Source organism: Xiphophorus couchianus, chromosome 24 (assembly GCF_001444195.1).
Source record: "Xiphophorus couchianus chromosome 24, X_couchianus-1.0, whole genome shotgun sequence".
Taxonomy (NCBI): domain Eukaryota; kingdom Metazoa; phylum Chordata; class Actinopteri; order Cyprinodontiformes; family Poeciliidae; genus Xiphophorus; species Xiphophorus couchianus.
The window spans coordinates 18,720,710-18,739,817 of record NC_040251.1 but is presented as its reverse complement, the minus strand read 5'-3'; the positions used below and the strand labels follow the sequence as shown (position 1 = coordinate 18,739,817).

Sequence of the window (19,108 nt, the reverse complement as noted above, 5' to 3'; positions counted from 1 at the left end):
AAAAACATTACACACCGGAGTATCTCAAATAGAATTGTTGGTAATTTATTCCAGAAAAAAAGTGGTTTAAGTAGCAAAACAATTCATAAAAAACTAGTGCCGAGACGTTGTTCTTCAGATGATAGAAGGGTGACTTTTTAACTGTCTTAATGTGTCTCTGAAGGCTGAGGTCAGAGTTCATCACCACATCCAGACTCTAACAACTCCACATTTGTTTTCACCATCCAGGGTCTCAATCCAGAGGCTTTCCTCACCTGATAGTCCGGTAGTCTTGGCTCCACTGGGGGCCTAAAATACAACTTTTCTTACTTCGATGCTGAACTGATTAAAATAATATAAACTGATTGAAAAACCTGTTGACCCCCCGTTAGCCTGTGGTGGCGCTGCAACAAGAACCGCTGAAGGAAACGACATGAAAACCTCCAAAGATGAAATGAAAACAACTTCCTTCTTCACTAAATGTCGCATCAGATTTCATCAATTGGAGATTCACTCCTTTGTTTAGGTTGTATTTACCCAGAATACCCTGCGCTATAGTCCACTTCCTGCTTTTGGAGTGGTGTTTGGTCCACTTGGCATTCACAAATGATTTCAAACTGCACCAGAATTCACTTCTACCAAACTGAAAATGACCTCCATAGGAAAACCACAGTTGGATTACACCTTCCCAGATGAACTCCAGCTGGATTCAAGAGGACCAAACGGCCCAGGTGAAACGAGAGAGAGAGAGAGAGAGATCTACCAATCAGAAGTCTCACCAGGATCCGGTCGCTGTCTATGATGGTGTTGAGGCGGTGAGCGATGGTGAAAACGGTACATTCCCTGAACTTGTCCCGGATGGTTTTCTGAATCAGCTCGTCTGTCCTGCAACAACAAGGATGATCTGATCGGGCCTCCGTGTGTGTGTGTGTGTGTGTGTGTGTGTGTGTGCTTGTTTCTCTCCGTGGCGTACCGGGGGTCCACGTTGGCCGTGGCCTCGTCGATGATGAGGATGCGGTTCCTCCTCAGGACGGCCCTGGCCAAACACACCAGCTGCCTCTGACCCACGCTGAAGTTGGAGCCGGACTCGGCCAGAACCGTCTCCAGCTTTCCCGGCAGATCCTCGGCTACGGACTTCAGCTGGACCTGAGGGAGACGGGAACGTCGCCGACGGTCGTGATGTGACGCGGTTACTAAAGAAGACGTGGTGAACACTCGCCTCCTCCAGAGCTTTCCACAGCTCCTCATCAGAGTGCCGGCCGAAGGGATCCAGGTTCTTCCTCAGCGTGTCGGTAAACAACACCGGGTCCTTCAGATCGGAGGGAAAACAAAGACAACAGAACCGTTAATGATCCTCTCTACTTCTGTGCTGCAAGGCTGAACCAACTGATGCACTGATGTGCAACACAATATCTACTGTAAATCACCCTAAAATTACTCATTTCTTTGTTTGTGTCCCTATTTGGCACTTTATTTAGTTTTAGATTTACTCAGAGGGAAGAGCTCACAATAACGTCCTAAAGTAAGAGCAGCACAGGTTCAACATGTTTGACTCAAGTTACTGTAAAAAATAGACGTCCAATAAATTATTTCACAGTAAAATAGTTTTTTGATACAAACTCTACTCAAGTACTGAGTAGCTGATCAAATTATCAATCATTTAATAATTAAAAATGACATCATCAGAGAAAAATAATTTCCAGAGCAGACTGTAGATAACTCTTGGTGGTAAATCTTTGACCGGCTGAACACACAGCGTGTGTGTTTGGGTCCTGAAGAACCTGGTCCAAAGTCCAACACCAAGCTGCTCCCAGTCAAACTGGTATCTTTCCCTTCACTACCGGGTTTAAACTGGTTATTGTTTTTCTAACATAATCGCTGGATGAGGTCCGTTTCCAATCACCTGAGGAATGATGGACATCTTCTGGCGCAGGTCGTGGAGGCCAAGGTCAGAGGTCAAAACGCCGTCTATGTAGATTTTCCCCGAGGTTCTGCCAGGCGGAACAAGCCGAGATCAGAGAGCTTTTCCCGGCTCCGGTTCTTCCGACGATCCCCAACTGAAACATCATTTGGAGAAAGAAACTGAGATTATAGGTTTGATGTAAAATCTATGTGAACTGGAACAAAGATTCTTTTTACAAATAAAAACATAAATGCTGGATATGTCTGTATTTTTTCTGAATGGCTGACAGGTAACAAAAAAAACTATCAACTATTAACTATGAACAATTAAAATAAATCGTCGGATATGAAACGTTTGTGTCGTGAAAAGTTCTTCAGCCCTATTTGTCACTTCAATAAAGAAGAATGAGGCAGTTTCTGGTCAATAACAAAACCTTTTCACTCCGTTTAATTGTAGCGCTGATGTCTTTGAGGACCAGCGGACCGTCTGCGGTGTAGGAGAAGCAGACTGTGTCAAAGGTCACGGTGCCTTCGCTCGGCCAATCGGGAGGAGGACGCTTCTCCGTTTCCCACGGTGCTTCGCTCTCCAGCTCCGTGTACTCCACCGCTCGCTCCACCGACGTCATCTGGAAATATGACAAACGTTTTTAAATCAGTGTCAAAGAATAAAGAACCTGATGAGATATAAAACATCCTGTTTTTAGAAAGTGCAGCTAAAAGGACCGCCGCTCGGGCGTGCCGTGGTGGCGTAGCGGTTAGACCAACCCGTATTTGGAGGCCTTGAGTCCTCGACGCGGCCGTCGCGGGTTCGACTCCCGGACCCGACGACATTTGCCGCATGTCTTCCCCCCTCTCCTTCCCCGTTTCCTGTCAGCCTGCTGTCATATAAGGGACACTAGAGCCACAAAAAGACCCCTGGAGGGGTAAAAATTTAAAAAAAGGACCGCCGCTCCATCCGTGAGTTTTATTTGGTGAACGTCGGATTAAAAAGAGAAAAGAAATAAATGTTTATGCAGGTTTTCCAGATTCACAGTTACATCAGATTTTGACGAATAAAAACAAGTTTGTAGCAAAACAGAAAAACAAAACCTGAACCGATGCAGAGATCATAAAAATGTGATATTTTTAGGAAATATCACACAAACTTCACAGAGAATCTCAAGGAAAAGTTGCCATCACTGCTCCACTTTAAAAATGTGATAAATACAAAACAAGATCCCTTGGAAAAGTTTTCAAATTGTTTCCCATCAGTCTAACTGTGAAAAGGATGAAAACCTTGATCCCAGGTTTGATGCGTAGCAGTGGCAGCGTCGTGCTCCAGGAATATTTAGAAAAGATTATTCAGATTTTCTATTTCCTTTGGAAAACTGAGTCAAATCTAAAAAAAATAAATTCTTCAAGATGAGCGACACGATCTCCCGACATCCGATAAAATATGCTGATGGTTGTCGTTTCAATTTGAGAGAATCTGGAAAAGCTTAAGAGACTTGGATTTGTTTTGCGTGTCCCACATTTAAAAAAATTTCTGATCCGGTGTCGCGGCCGGAGCGCAGAGGCTCTGTTGCTCCATCCTGAGAGACTGGAGAGAAACAAGTCTGCAGGTTTAAATACTGGGATGCAAACAGAAAAGGTTTACAATTTACTTTGCTGTGAGACTCTGCAGCAGAAGCTCTTAGGATATTTCATTTTGACTTGATGAACAGCAGTTTGCATCTTAAGAAAAGGACATTACGTACCATGTTCTCCACCTCTGCACTTTGTCTCACGCTCCACTGAAAGTTTCCCACCAGGGTCACAACGTAGGTCAGAACCAGTCCCACCTGCCCGGCCTCCAGACCTGTGAACAATGACAATTTTCTATTCTCATTGAGTTGGGAAACTCTTACGAATATTTCTTAAAGTATATTTTTTCCAAAACAGTTACTAAAGTAAATGTAACAAACTCTGGATATGCTTAAGGTTCCAAGCTTTTATTTGGAAGGGAAAACTTCTAGTTTAAGTGTTAAAGGGCAGCTTAGCGACAAAAGACAGGAGACAGGTTTGAACGGAGCGCAACGATTCTAAGGAACTGAATCCTTAGAATCGGTTCCTCAGATTCAGGTGAGAACCGGTTTGCGATTCCCGTCCTAAACCTCACCGTTTCTGAACAGGATGCAGCCAAACGCCGTAAAAGTGATGAATATGGAAGAAATGCTGTCGAGCCGCAAAGTGAACCATCTGGAAGTCATCAGGAACAGAAACCAGGCTTCTGAAACGCAGAAAATTTACAATAAAATCAGATTTTCTGACACACGGCAGCAGGTTTACGGGGAAAGCACCAAGGACCTGAGTGAAGGTCCTGGTAGGAGTCAAAGGTCATCCTCAGCCTCTCCTCGGCTCCGAATGCTCGGATCGTCCACAGACCCTGAAGAGACGAGGACAGGTGGGAGAAGACGGGACTGCGAGCTGCAGACATTAAATTAATACCAACACAACTTGTCAATCTTTTACAGTTTTATTGGGATTTGTTCCGGTCGGCGGACGAACTCGTTGACTCGAGTCGCTTGACGTCCCGAGACGTGTGCAGGTAGTAGCGCCTCAAGTAAAGGAAGAAGAGGAGCAGAGGGACGACGAGGATGAGAGGGATGAGTGAGGCGGCCACCGTCACCACGCCGACGTTCTGCAGAAACAGCTGGGAGAAAAAACAAACCAGACGGTGATGAGAACCGTGGAGGTTTTAAAAAACAATAACCACATTTCACAATTTACCTCCACAATCCTGACTGACTCGTTGACAATTAACTCATTTTGAATAATTTCCTGTGACTCTTACAATATCTTATCTATAAAGTAAATATTTAAATCTCTATTAACTTCATATAAATAGATAATTTAAATACATATTATGAATAAAAAATATTTTCTTCTGGCTTCCCCTGCTAGTTGTTTAATTGATTTTTTAGTTTTTATTGATTATTGTAGTACAGTACACTATAAGAATAGTTAGTTGCATGACTTTTTGCAAGAAACTTAAATTTGAGGTTTTCATCATAAATTCTCATTTAGGAGAAACAGATGATAAAATATATCGTTTTTTCTGTTTTAATGTTTTTGTGAAACATTTTAGTGGAAAGTTAAAAATGTATCCTTTTAGACTGGTTTTCTAAAAAAAAAAAAAAAAAATCCATGACTAAGATTAAAAATACGACATTAATGAAAGTTTTTTGACGTATTCATTAAGTTTTTCACCTGGTAAAAATCCACAAAGGTTATTTATGGGCAGCATGGAGTCCATTTGGCCAATGTCTTTAGAAAACCTGTTGAGAATTCTTCCTAAAGCAAAAGAAAACAAGACACGACGTTTTATCCGTGCAGAGTGAATATGTCTGTGAAACAACATTACACAACAAAATGACTAAATATTACCTAATATTCTTGTCTAGTTTTTATCTCATTACAGTTTAAATAAGAGAAAATTACCTTACAAGTGCATATTAAGGAATTATTGACTTAATTTAAGTGAATACTTCCTTAATAATGATGGGAAAATATTTCACTGACAGAATAATTAAATAACCTGCCAGTAGAACTACAACTTTTTATCAAAAAAAGCTACTATGTTTTCCTGAAAAGTTACTTTGTCTTATTTCAAGTGTTATAAGTTATTTGCACTAAAACTAGAGAAAAATACTTGGTAATGTTTGTTGTTTTTGCAGTGGGAAGGCTCACCGATGGGGTTGATGTCCAAGAAGTGAACGTAAGTGCGAAGGACGGCGTTGAACATGTTGTTGTGAAGATTCTGGGCCGATTTCACCAAACCGTGGAAGATGAGTAAACTCCGGACAAACCCAAAGACCACGGCGGCCGCGGTGAGACCTGCGGCGAGGTGAGCGTGAGTCTGATGCCGTGGTTACACGCGCAGACGGTGAGGCTCACCTGAGTAGACGCCGAGGTAAAAGGCGAGGTGAAACTCGGCGTCTGCGGGCGTGGCGTTGACGCCGTTTCTGATGCCGACGACGGGAGCCGAGCTGTTGAAGACGTCGGCTCTCGCCCTGGGAGCCACGCGGAACGGAAAGATCAGAAACACGCCGTGCAGCGGCTCGCGGCACAAACATTACAGTGACGCTCACCAGTAAACCAGCCACCAGTCCTGCAGGATGTACGCAACCTGTGGATCATCAACAAGTTCGTCAGGAAATTATTACAATTATGTTACTGTCATTCTATGTATTATTCTTGGTGCGTGTTTTATTAAGTATTAAAAATAAATTAAAAGATGAAAATGATTAATAAAATTCCTTCTTTAAATGAGCAAAGGATCCATCTGCTGCTAAATGAATACATCAAACGTCAACATGTGAAAAGCTCGACCCATTCTGCTTCACTTACCGATACGGTGTACGGATGATCTAGTGATTGTTTTCTGGATTAACCCATTAGTTATTAAATGCAAAAAGTGTAGAAGATGATTAGGGCGACTGAAAAATAAAATTTTTTAATGTTTTTCCTCATAATTAATTTATTACCCTCATAATTTTGACTTTTTTCTTACAAATTCAGACTTTTTTCCTCCTTTCCCAATTTTCTCCTCTTAATTCAGAATTTTTCCCTCAGATTTCCTCATAATTATTACTTTTGTGCCCTAATAATTCAGAATTTTTCCCTCAGATTTCCTCATAATTATTACTTTTGTGCCCTAATAATTCAGAATTTTTCCCTCAGATTTCCTCATAATTATTACTTTTGTGCCCTAATAATTCAGACTTTTTCCTCATAATTTTGAATTTTTTCCTTATAATTCTATATTTTTTCCTCAGCTTTCTGACATTTTTCTCATAATTCGGATTTTTTTTCACAGAAATCTGATTGTGATCTCATAATTCTGCATTTAAAGTAAGAATCCTGAGGAAAAAGTGTGACTTATTTATTTTTAGTGACCCTAATCCTTTTCTGTAAAAAAGATGGAGATTTTATTTATTATTACACATAATTTGATCCAGGTGAAGCTAAAACTATGTCACTTGAGTTCTGGGTAAAAGATATTTACATATAAACCTTTTTATTTTTATGTGAAATACAAAATGTTTTGTCTTAATCACGGCTCTGACTGTGTTGCTCTTTTGGTGAATTTATCTTTCTGGAGTCTGTACTCTCCAGTTAATGATGAACCAATTACTACATTTGTTGACAATTATTCCAATAATTGATTTATCGTTCCAGTCCTACTTGTCTTGTTCACAAATTAACCGTAATTTGCAACATGACTAATTTATTCCTTCAGTCTTCACTCCAAATCTCCAGGTTTCCTCCATGTTTTATGTCAAAACTCCAAGCTTACATACGAACCATAAAACCTAAACAGTGAATTTTTCACCAATAGTTCAACAGGAATCAAGTTTAGCATCGCTATGACAACACAAACCTCTGCTACGACACTGATGACGATAATAAGCAGCAGAACCAGCGAGTTACAGCCGGCAGTGAAGTACTTGAGGTAAATGTGGCTGTTGACGTTTCCTTCTGCTCGACTCTCCTCTGCGAGCGTTGGAGCCGCTTCCGCCGGCACGACGACGCACAACACTTTCAAAATGCAACCATGAATTAGAACTGAAGGAAGTTCACTCTTCTACACATGAATACAAGTAATAACAAAATTGTTCAAGGGAAATAAGATATATTTTCATTTCTAGTTCTTGGATGCCCCGCCCATTGATGTCGCCCTGGGTAAGTGCCCATATCAAAAACTGTGACTGTATTCATGTTTTTAATAAAACGTTTTATTGTCTCAAACCAAACATGTCTGAAGATTCTGTTTTCCAGGAATGTTTAAAGGAAGTTCTTTTGGTTATTGTGTTTCGGTGATAAAACACAGGAAAGCTGGAAAATGTTCACCTTTTGTTGCTTTCTGCTGTCATCTATCGCTGTCGTTCGTCGCTGTTACCTAGGTAACCCACCGAGGCTTTTAGGTCAAAGATTAATCTGTGTTATGTCATATTAACGCTGATTAATCACATGCGTTAAAGTGTCGATAATCCAAAGTTACATGAAAAACATTTTTTCCTTAAACAATCATCAAACTGTCATTTTTTTAAATATACCCACAGGAGGTTGGTCAGAGTAGCTGGTGTCCGCTGGCAGCTGTGGGAGCTGTGGGAGGAGTTGGTCCACTGACTGTGCAGAGACAGATTATCGGAGTCCTGCTCCTCATCTTTCCTCAGCAGTGAAACCACGTCCAGGCCGGAGCGCTGCAGCTCCCCGTAGCTCCCCTGGCCCGTGATGCGACCCTGCAGGGAAGGAAGCCGACACAACCGGCTCGTTTCATTTTGACCCTTGAATCGTTTCCATCCAGATGTTTCGCGCCACAGCGAAAGGAAAAGAAACAGTTGAAGAACAACTCAAAACCACTTCTTTTCTCCCGCTCTCTGTGTCGGCTGTGCTACACAAAGACTCGTTGCCATAGCAACTGAAACAGCGACACCAAAAAACACTCAAATATTTCCCACACAAACAACAAAACATTCAGTCTGTTACAGTTTCATGTTTAATGTGTGATTATTAATAAGCAGCTAATCTGGCACAGTGGTGCTCTACTGATGATCTGTCACAGTTGGTGTTTATGTCGCCTTTTTTATTTTGTGACTAAACCACAACAACCAATTTCACAGAAAATCTACATGCTAAGGTTGACAAAGTCAAGCCAGCATAAATAAACTACTTCTCACTCCCTCCCTATTTTTTTTTCTTACTTAAAACTTTTTCCTGACCTTGTCATCTAGTTTTTATAGCGTTCACAATTAGTAGCAAAGCTCTGCGTCCCTTTTTCCTTTTATATGTTTATACATTTACGATTTAGGGTGTTATGTTGACAACGTAACGGCTAAAACCAATGCTAGTGATCGTTAGCGAGCAACCTTTTGCCCTCCAGCAGGAAGTTGGGTGCATGACGTCACACTGAAACGGATCTATACAAAAAGAGAGCCGTGGTTTCACCATTCTTACCTCCCTGAGGACCAGAATCTTGTCTGCAGCCTTCAGATACTGCAGCTGGTGCGTTACCAGGACACGACATTTGTTTTGCAGCAGCCCGCAGATGCACCTGCCCGTCGACAGCCAACCGATTAACAGCGATTTAGAGAAATGAACCAAGGTGTATTTATTTCACCCTGAAGGGGCGAAGGAGCGTGGCAGCCAGAAACAAACACAGACAAGTCATAATCCGGCCCTCCGGCATTTCCTGTTACTCTGCTGCAACAAGTCAACATAAAAAAGCTAAAACTGGGCTATAAAATCACTAAAAAATGCTTTTTAATACAGAAAAATCAAACATCAAGGAATAATTTAGTAACAGCTGTCAACTACTGTTCATTTTGATTTTTAATAACCTATTTCTTCCATAAGAAAATTGGAGCTTCTTCTAAAAACATTTATGATTGATGAATAAAAGAGAAAGTTTCACTCACTGTTCAAAAAGATGCTTTCCAACTTCTGCGTCTACGGCACTTAAAGGGTCGTCCAGCAGGTAGATGTCTGCGTCCTGATACACGGCCCTGAAACAAACGTTTTTGCTTTAATTACTCCATCATGTCAACTTACATTTAGTGCAAATATATAAAAATATCAACAAATATTTGAATCAGAAGGATTCAAAGAGAAAGTATCCATGAAATGTTCAGACTTCCTATTAGGAAATGAGGCAATTTGTGGTTTCTGTGTGAAACTAAATGCAACATAAAAAATGTCTCATCTGATATGGTTTCTTTTTCTTTATGAAGCTTGATGATGTCAGCGACTGTCTCCACATCTGGCCAGGTTAAGTCGAGCTTTCTGTCCTCCGCTCAGAGTGGCTCCTCTGTCCCCGATCAGAGTCAGATCTCCGTCAGGAAAAAGCTCCAGATCCTAAAAAGCAACAAGATTTTAAAAAATAAAAAGGTTTGAGCTGTAAGACGGCCAAAAATCTGTATTACAGTTCTGTTCAGATAGAAATAACTGTCTAGAGAAGCTACTTGTTGACTAAACTAAAGAAATTCAAAGAATAATCAATACATTCTTACATACTTCACATCTATAGTATTGTTCTAATAAAACCCTGTTACACTCATGCAAACATGTGAACGCGTCTCGCCTTCTTCAGAGCGCAGGCGCAGGACTTTCTCGTACTTCTTCGGGTTCAGCTCTCTCCCAAACAGGATGTTGCTGCGCACGGTTCCGGGGAAAACCCAGGGCTGCTGCGAGGCGCAGGCCAGCTGACCTTTGACCGTCAGCGCGCCCGTGTCGCGCGGCAGCTCTCCCAGGATGGCACTCAGCAACGAAGACTGAGTGAGGAAGAAAAAGTTAGAAACAGGAAGGCGGAAAAGTTTGACCAAATAACTCTGGGTCAGGGGTCGGCTACCTTTTCTACTCAAAGAGCCATTTGGGACCGCCTCCCAATAAAAAGAAAGCAATTGGAGCCACAACCCATTTTGACGTCATATATATAAAACCTACATGCTATGTACAAAAATCGATACTATGTTGCGTTTATGAAATCAACGAACTGCTGCAGAGAACACAAAATTTTATTTCTGCATGTAACAAAACGCATTTTACACTTTGTTGATGCTCAATTTCAAACAAAACACCCTCTGTCTATTTGGGTCTTTGTATTTAAGAAATAAAAATCTTAACTTACCCAACCCGCACTGAAGGAGAAATAGAAACAGAATGCAGTCACCTGTCCTCCTCTTATTCAGGAGATAAAAATCAAAACTTATCCAAATATTATCCACCAGCACTGAACGAACCAAGCAAACCAAAAAATGAGTCTGCTTCTGTGTCCATCACGTGTGTGTGGTCACCTGTCCTCCTGAATAAAAAAAAAAAAGACTATTTCACTTAACAATATATAGTTATGTATATATATTTGTAGATAATCTCCATCTGTAAATGGCTTACCATGCTTAATTATTTCCTGAGTAGCCACGAAACTGGCACATGTAGTGGAGTTTGAGTCTTAATCCACTTCTTGAAGTGACTCCTGCTCGCTTCAGCCAAACGCATCAGCTCAGAAACGGCCTTTTTTCTCTCCTCTCCCTCGGGATATTTTTTAGCAAAGACAGAGTGTTTGTTCTCGAAATGTCTTTCAACATTTGACTTCTTGTTGTTTGCCAGTCTGTCGCCACATATTAAGCAGAAGGTGAACCAGTTTCATCAGCGGTGAAAGCAAAATGATCTGTCCACGTAGCATTAAATGTTCTGCCATCTTCAGAATGTTTCCTTTTCTCGGATTTATTCATGATGTATCTTCCAGGCAAGGATCAAAAAGTCAATAAATCAGTGAGCTAAAAAATGCGGTCTGCCAGACATGTGGGGTTCGCCAGGAATGCCTGTCGCACATCGGCGGACATGACGTATATTTTGGGTGCTAAAAATGTTCAAAACTTTTTGTTTTAATGTTTACCATAATCTTCAGATTTAGAAATTTATTTTAAAATGATTTTAATTTATAATTTTTTAATGATTTAATTTTAATAAAATATTCTATTTCCCAAAGTCAACAGAAGGAAGAAAGAGCCTCACGTGGCTCCGGAGCCGTTGGTTGCCGACCCCTGCTCTGGGGTGTTTCAACTTTTTGTCACATGGGCCAAAAATCTTTTAATTGCATTTGGGGGCCAAACAAAACCTGTCCAATCGTCTGACCTCTGACCTCCCCGTTACTGACCTTTCCAGCCCCTACGGGTCCAATCACAGCTAAAGGTTGATGCGGTTTCACCGAGAGAGAAATGTTCTGCAGAGACGGAGAGTCCAAAGTCTGGAAAAACCAACAACAAAAGATGAAATTCTTCCCTCCAAACATTTTCTAAAAGCTTTAAATCCCTGTGGAAGATTTTCCAACCTTGTCCCAGTAGCAGCTCAGCTTCTCCATCGCCACGGCGCTGTCCTTCATTTCCTCCAGGTGCAGCTCAAAGGTTCTTCTCTCCACTTCTTGTAACGTGAGGAAATTCTGGAAGGAAGTTAATAAACAGAAGATTTTCACCAATAACAAAACGCAGCAGACATTTTCTCCTCCAGTCTTTTATTCCCCGCTTCTTAAGTTACAAAAATCCCCACCGAAACCAGAAGCTGTCTTGGTTTTTGTTGTGCAGGACGTTTAGTTTTAAGCCTGGAACGATAATCAATCATACTGGACAATAAATTGTCCCAGAAGTTATTATGACAAAAGATAATATTGTTGTTTTGAGACCATTTTCAAGTAATATATTAATAAACTTTAAATTCTAAAGAATGTTTTAACACTGGAACTGGAAAAGATTTCAAATATGCAAAATAAATAAACAAGACAGCAAATAAAATGAATTATAAAGTCTCTGTAAACAATTTTTTCCTTCATAAAACATGCTAAGGTGGAACCAAAACACCAGACTGAAAACTTTTATCATCCAGTTTTTGGTAGAAAAAGAGAAAAACAGTAAATCGTGCAAATGGAAATGACTGAGTTTGTTTTAAATTATTGAGAGAGGTTTCTAACTAAAGTACAAACCAATTCTTTGCCTATTTACAGCTTTAAACATTTTCTTGCGAGCGAGCCAACTTCCTGATGTGTATCAATACGTAAATAAAATGTTTGTTTTACCAAACTTGATTGGATGGAAGTCTTTGCGTTCAGAAACGCCTCATTTCTTTGTGCAGATATATGAAACAAATCTGATGTTCCACTAAATCCAATCACGTGACTGCAGAAGCCAATGAAGTCCAGACGGGTCATCGGCATGTTCAAGCTTTGTGACGGGATTTGTGTAGGCCACCAGGAGAATTTAAAGGGACGGACCGGGTCGGCAACAAAACACGGCTTGGCCTGTTGGCTTTTAACAAAGTTACATTGTTGTAAAGGGGCCCAAAAAAATACGACCACCAGCCTGAACTGTTAATACAGAGCAAGACGGATCCCTGCTCACATCGACTGCGCCGTCTTTTGACCCCGATACCCGAATGTTGAGTCTTAAAAGTATCTTTTTTTTAAAGATATTATGTCACAGACACGTCTGGTTTGCAACTGCTTCCAGTTCTTAGTAGAGATGAAAATAATGTTAATTAATTTGCACTGTTAAATTTATCTTAGTGAGCAGAAATTAACCTTTACTGCCTAAATTGATTTGCAAATCCAATAATATCCATTAATATGGATGGCACAAGCTATTGCACCCAAAACAGACATAAATGCAGGTATTTCATCTATAAATATACTAATTTTAGCATGATTGGGTATAAAATCGATCACTAAATGGCTGGAATAGTGTTTTTAATCCTTGGTATGTGTAGAATATGCATCAATCAGCATTAAGGGGATATAAACGATCCAAGCTGCTCAATCCTGAATGAACAGATTTTTAGATGTTTTGACCAACCTACTGGTGTATTTAACCACTAAATAAAATGTTTGAATCCAGTTTGTAGTAAAGTTGAAGATTACCTTAATCCTATGAACGCTCACAATGGTTTCTGACATCTTTTCGATGGCGAGAGGGAAGAACAGCGTGACAGTGAGCTTTATGGTGCCGTAGAGCGACACGGTGACAAACACGCTGCTGGCGGTGATGGCGTTCCCCAGCAGAGCGTAGGCGGCGAACGTCACGAAAACCGTGATCTTGCTACTGGCGAAGAAGGAAGCCATGTTGAGTCCTCGCAGGTAGGAGCTCTTCAAAACCTGGCGGATTTCTTTCCTGGAAATATTGGACAGAACGCCGCGAGTGAAGGCTGGAAAACTCAGCTGGTAGATACCAGAAGTTAAAGTGAAATCAACTAAATAAATAACAGTCTGACATGATTCTGCAGGCTTCAGTTTTCAGCTTTACCCAAGGCTGTTTCTCAGAAATAAGATCAGGACCAAATCCTGCACATTTCAAATAGAAATCTGCTGTAAAGCACAGATCTAAGGACAGAGTTATTCTCCTTCCCTGGAGTTTTAAAGAAAATCGAGCCTCCGATCTAAAACGGATCATATCTGGTCTGTAGAGAGAGAGCTTTTGATGAGATAAACTTACATCCATTAATACCAAAAATTAGCATTTATGACTTTATTATGAGGGCATGATTTGGTTGGTTGTCATCATATTTGTAACATCTAGAAACTGATTTTTTTTTTTTCTCATTTGCTCAGGAGAAAGTCTCTAAATCCAGTTATCTGAAAAAACTTCCAGCTAAAATTTGATCAATAATCGCTCAAATAAGTTATAATGTCCTAATTAAAGACTTTAAATAACAAAACAGATTTCTTTTCAAGTTTTCCACTTCCATCAACTCTGGTTGAGACTCCTGAGGATCAATGGAAACTATTTGTTGTTGCAGAAGCTTCTTTACTCTATTGAATCTTGAGCTACTGACAGAAACTGAAGATTTCCTCCGGCAACGTCTGAGAAGATCTAAAGGGTGAAGGAAAATGAAACAACAAAGAGGAACATTCAGGATTTCTCACGTACTTTTACTCCCAGTAAACACACAAAGTGAAATTCCTCTCAAGTATTAATCATTCCTTTAAAAGACATTAGTATTGTTTCTAAGTGGCACCTTCACAAGAGTTTTATGTGTTACTGCAGATTAAATCGCATTCAGATACAATGAAAATAAGGAATTTTAGTTTTGTGCAAGAATTTCACAGGTTCAAAGGTCAGAGGAGATGTAAAAGTTCAAATGTCAGCAGCAACCGTGGAGGATTTCACATCATCTGAGTTTCATAAAACGAGTTTTTCTGTTAATTAGTAATTAATGTTGGAGTCAATGAGTTCAAGAGGTCAAAGTTGAGGCTCTATCTAAAAGATTTAGGGGATGATTAGAATAAACTAGAGCAACAAACGTCTTAACTGCAGATTAAATCAATTATTCCAATGCTGAAACATGTAGCTATATTCATTTATTCTGATCACCTTCCTAAAACAATGGCCAAAATAATTTGTTTGCCAAAAGTGATTTATGATAAAAATAATAAATAACTTTTTTTTAGGTGACAATGTTGAATCTTTCATTTAAGATATTTAACTCACGCTGTTGATTAGCTACACCTTAAAATACAGATTACAAAAAGTTCAAAGTCAGAACTCCTTTTAATGTCATTGTGCAAGAATAAAGCACAAAAAATAGCTTTTCTCAAAGAGTCACAGAACAACTGGGTTGTTAAGAATAAAAAATTAACAATTAAAAAACAATTAAATAAATACATAAATAAAGACCTGGTTTTAGATGTGAACAGCTCTTGGGTAGAAATTGGTTTTTTGTCTTTAAACTCCAGTGAAAAACATGAACATATTAAAATCGTTCTGGACTAAAACATCGCATCGTAACACTAAAGCTCGTCTTGTTTCACTATAATCCAATTTATTCTATTTGTTTTTATTAGGAAGTCTACATAAAAACATTTCTAACCATTCAAATCAATGTTTACGTGTGAAGAGGTAAAAGGAGGACCTCATTTTTTAATTCCACACTGAAAACAGTTAAAGTAACTTCTACGAAAGCCGCTCCGTTCACCGTGAAATCGATTTTTACCGTCGGACTTCAGTGACGAGAGCCGACAGCGGTTTCTCCCAGGCGGACATCTTGATCATCCTGATGCCAGACACCACTTCGTTCATGATGCGGATCCGGCTGTGGGTGAGGACGGCCGTTTTGCTCCTGCGGAAACGCGAAGCTCTTCAGGTTCCTCAGGAAGAAAATGCTTCTATTTCAAATGTGAAAAAAAGAAAACTTCCCAACCAAGATGCTTCTTTGGTGTTTGCAGGAATCCGGTTCAGTCCCAACATGCATTATTATGACTCATTATTATGCAGCGACGACCAATTAAACAGCAAAACAAACTAGTTTCACAACATTTGAATGGGAATAACCTCAAAAGCGAGTTTATCCACGTTCAATGCCAGGATTTAACACGGCATAACAAAAATGGAGAGAAAGAAAACATTAGAAAGCTTCACATGTTAAAGGATTCCACAAAAACTCTGTTGAGTTTGTAGTTTCCTTTATATATGCTGCTTTTCAGGCCCAGAAAAATATCTGTTATTCCTAAAATTATTACTATTTGCAGTTGTTTTTTCTTATTTCCTGAAATAAAAGAAATTTTTTTAAAAACCAACAATAATATTAAAATTGTCGTTCTTTCCTTTAAACCATTAAATACAAATTTTTTGAGTTGATATTTCTAGAATCAGTTTTTAAGGGAATTGTAGCTTTTTTGCGGCTCCAGAGAAATAATATTTATCAGAACTGAAAGTGAAAACGGCTCTCAGGGTTTTAATGGTTAATGATAATCCTGATTTTACAAACTTCACATTTTAACTTTAAAATGTGTGTGTGGCGTACGTTTGTATCCGGTTCGCATTTGCAAAAACCCCAATAAGATGTCAAAAGGTTTTCAGTTGTAATGTGACAGAAAGGAGGTTGAATAATTTAGTAAAGTGACTGAAAATCAAAGTTATTAATGAGTTAAAACTAAAAGGAAAATGAAAAGTGAAACTGAGAAAACCTTTTCATTAACTGAAATAAAAGCGGTAATTTATTTACTAGCCTTTTGAACTGATGTGAAATTTATTTCTCTTCTCCACACAAGCAGTTTACGTCAGCTGTCCGCAAAATGGCGACAGCAAAAGATGGGAGATGGCTGTTCAACAATAACTGAAGGATTATTTTCAAAATGTTATCTTCTGTTGAGCAATCATAACCAAATTGATATAAACACAGGGTTTCCCTCAGTGTATTATAAGCCTGGCGGGCCACCAACTCAAAAACAGGACAAACCTCTGGATGAATGACCGCCCTGGCGTCCAACCACCGTGGAAACCGTGAGACATAATCACAGCTGAATTCTGCACTTAAAAATGAACCAAAGCATGAAAAAACTAAAACACACTGTAAAAAAATGAAACTAACTGAATTGTACAAAAATGTCATAACAAAATAAAAATAAACTAAAAACTCAAAACTATTAAAATCACATTTTATAGGTATGAAGAGTGAGTGTTTCTGTTTCTCACCTGAAGATGCCAAACAGTTTTCCGAACCACGTCTGAACCGGCATCATGAGGGCGATGGCGGCCGCGCCGGCCACACAGGAAGGGTTCGGAAAACTGGGATTTCAGACCACAGGAAAACGATGATGACCAGCGCCTGGAGCGGTCCAACCCACAGGTAGTGCAGGTTCAGTATAATCTACAGGGACGGACAACACCAGTGAGCCAAAACAGAATTCACATTGGACCGCTTAGCTTAGCATTAGCTTACCTCGTCAAAGCGGTTTACGTCATTAGAAAGAAGGTTGACGATTTGCCCGGTGGTTGTTCGTCCCATCGAGTCGCTGCTGAGACGCAGAGCCTGGTGAGAGAAATTTTACTGTCAGGTGGCGGAAACTGGACCAATTTAATCCACGATTTCTGTTGCAGATCGTCCGAATATTTCACTGACCTTCTGGTAGATCACGTGACACATGGCCACTCGAATCCTCATGCCAACTCGGAGAACCTGATAGTAGTAAAGATGTTGGAGGATCGTCAGCGCGAAGGTGGAGATGGACATGGCAGCAGCAAAGCCGTACGCCGTGTGAAGACCAGCAGCATCGTCTGGGTTATAGTTCTCAAAATACTCAATTATTTTCCCCAGAAGAAGAGGTTGGACGACCTTAATGGCTTCCTTTAAGAGAAAGAAAGAAGCTGTTAGTTTTTAATTAAACATGCAACCATTTGAAGCTAAAATGGGAAAACATTTAAGTATTAAAAGAGAGAATTTATGATAATATTCCAATTTATTTACATTGGAATATTAACCCTATTTACCCTATTTACCTATGTAACACAAAATAAATAGGATTTGATCTGTTTCGCTGAACGCATCAGAAGCGTAGCTGTGAAATGGTTCAAATTTGGAGATTAACTCTAGACACATTTGTTCTCACAGCCTTGTATCTATAGAAATTTAGCCACTTAATGACATAAACATTTATTTAAAAAATTACTCCATTTCTGGTTCTTGAGTACCAACATTTGGATTCACCTCTTCTTCATCAATTGGCTCCTTTACCTCCTTTAGATTAAATGTTGGTCAACCACATCTTTAATTCAGGTGTGTTGATGCAGTGACGGATCCAGAAATATGAGCTACAAATAAACTTGAATGACTTAATCACTTCATCCCAATTAATCTGACAAATTGTTTCAGACGTAGTTTTTATGGATCCTGAGAGGCAAACTAGACTTATGAGTTTACATCCAACCCAGAAACCAAAGTCTAAACTTTGATCAAATTAAATGGATAAGTTGTTGACTTTAAGCTCAAGCAAACTTGGGATATGCAGCAAAAACAATAACTGAATGCAAGCTTTTAAAAAATATTAATCTAAGAAACGAAGCCAAAACAAACATCTAAACTAAGTCAAATAGTAACTATGAGACCAGTAGAGTAAAATGAAAGAAGCTCAAAAACACATAAAGGGACAAAATAGTTTTTCCTGCAAGAGTTTGTAAAAATTCCTCTTTAGAAAAGTAGAGGACATTTATAACGTAAATAAAGTTATTTAAGAGACTTTTTTCTTTTTAAATCAAATTTAACATCATCTTAGTCTGATATTACAATTTACCAAAATATGCTCAGAAAAAAATGAGCAAAAAGTATTGCCATTTTTTCATTTGATCAAATTAAGCTCCATTAATACAGATTTAAAAGTCAATAATCTCTGACAAAGATCCGTCATGTACAGACGGAACGTTCAGCGCAGCCGTCGGTCCTACAGCCTTGTTTTCATTTGGAATATTTTTAGCGGCGGCCTGAGAAAATGTCTGCAGTTATTCACAAAGTTTTAATGCAGAACCAAAAGTGATCAGCACCGATCCACGGTTCGGTTGCAGTAATACTAACATCTAAACATTTCCTGGCTGCAGTAACGCGCCGCGCTGCTTCTCTTACCAGAGGAAGAGTTTGGAGAAGAGGCTGGCGGTGGCCAGCGGGTTCCTCCTGCCTCCTTTCTCCGGGTTCTCCATGCTCGGACTGTCATCGGCTCAGCCGGCTGCGCTGATGTCCGGCCCTGGAGCAAATCGCTGACAGGACAGGCAGGCAGGCGGGGAGTCTGCGCAGCTGCAGCTGCGCCTTCGCAGTCAGCTGGTGCGCAAATGGCGCAGGAAAGCTGGAAGGGAAAGTGAGAAGTTCAATTAGCTTCACTGTCGGTTGTCTTTCTGTAGCGAACTATGGATTCTGGGTTCGTGTTTACAGATTTCTTATCACGTGACCCGAGTCCAGC

General features: G+C 39.8%; 1 long non-coding RNA gene and 1 pseudogene across 1 annotated transcript; both read right to left on the bottom strand.

Moving 5' to 3' along the window:
- Positions 1–614: 614 nt before the first annotated feature.
- LOC114141204 (multidrug resistance-associated protein 4-like) lies at positions 615–18,851 on the bottom strand (annotated as a pseudogene).
- LOC114140691 (uncharacterized) lies at positions 10,398–11,307 on the bottom strand. Its single transcript, XR_003594648.1, has 2 exons — positions 10,792–11,307; positions 10,398–10,702 (listed from the first exon to the last, which is right to left on the bottom strand). It is a non-coding gene; the product is annotated as an uncharacterized LOC114140691 (long non-coding RNA).
- Positions 18,852–19,108: the final 257 nt, after the last annotated feature.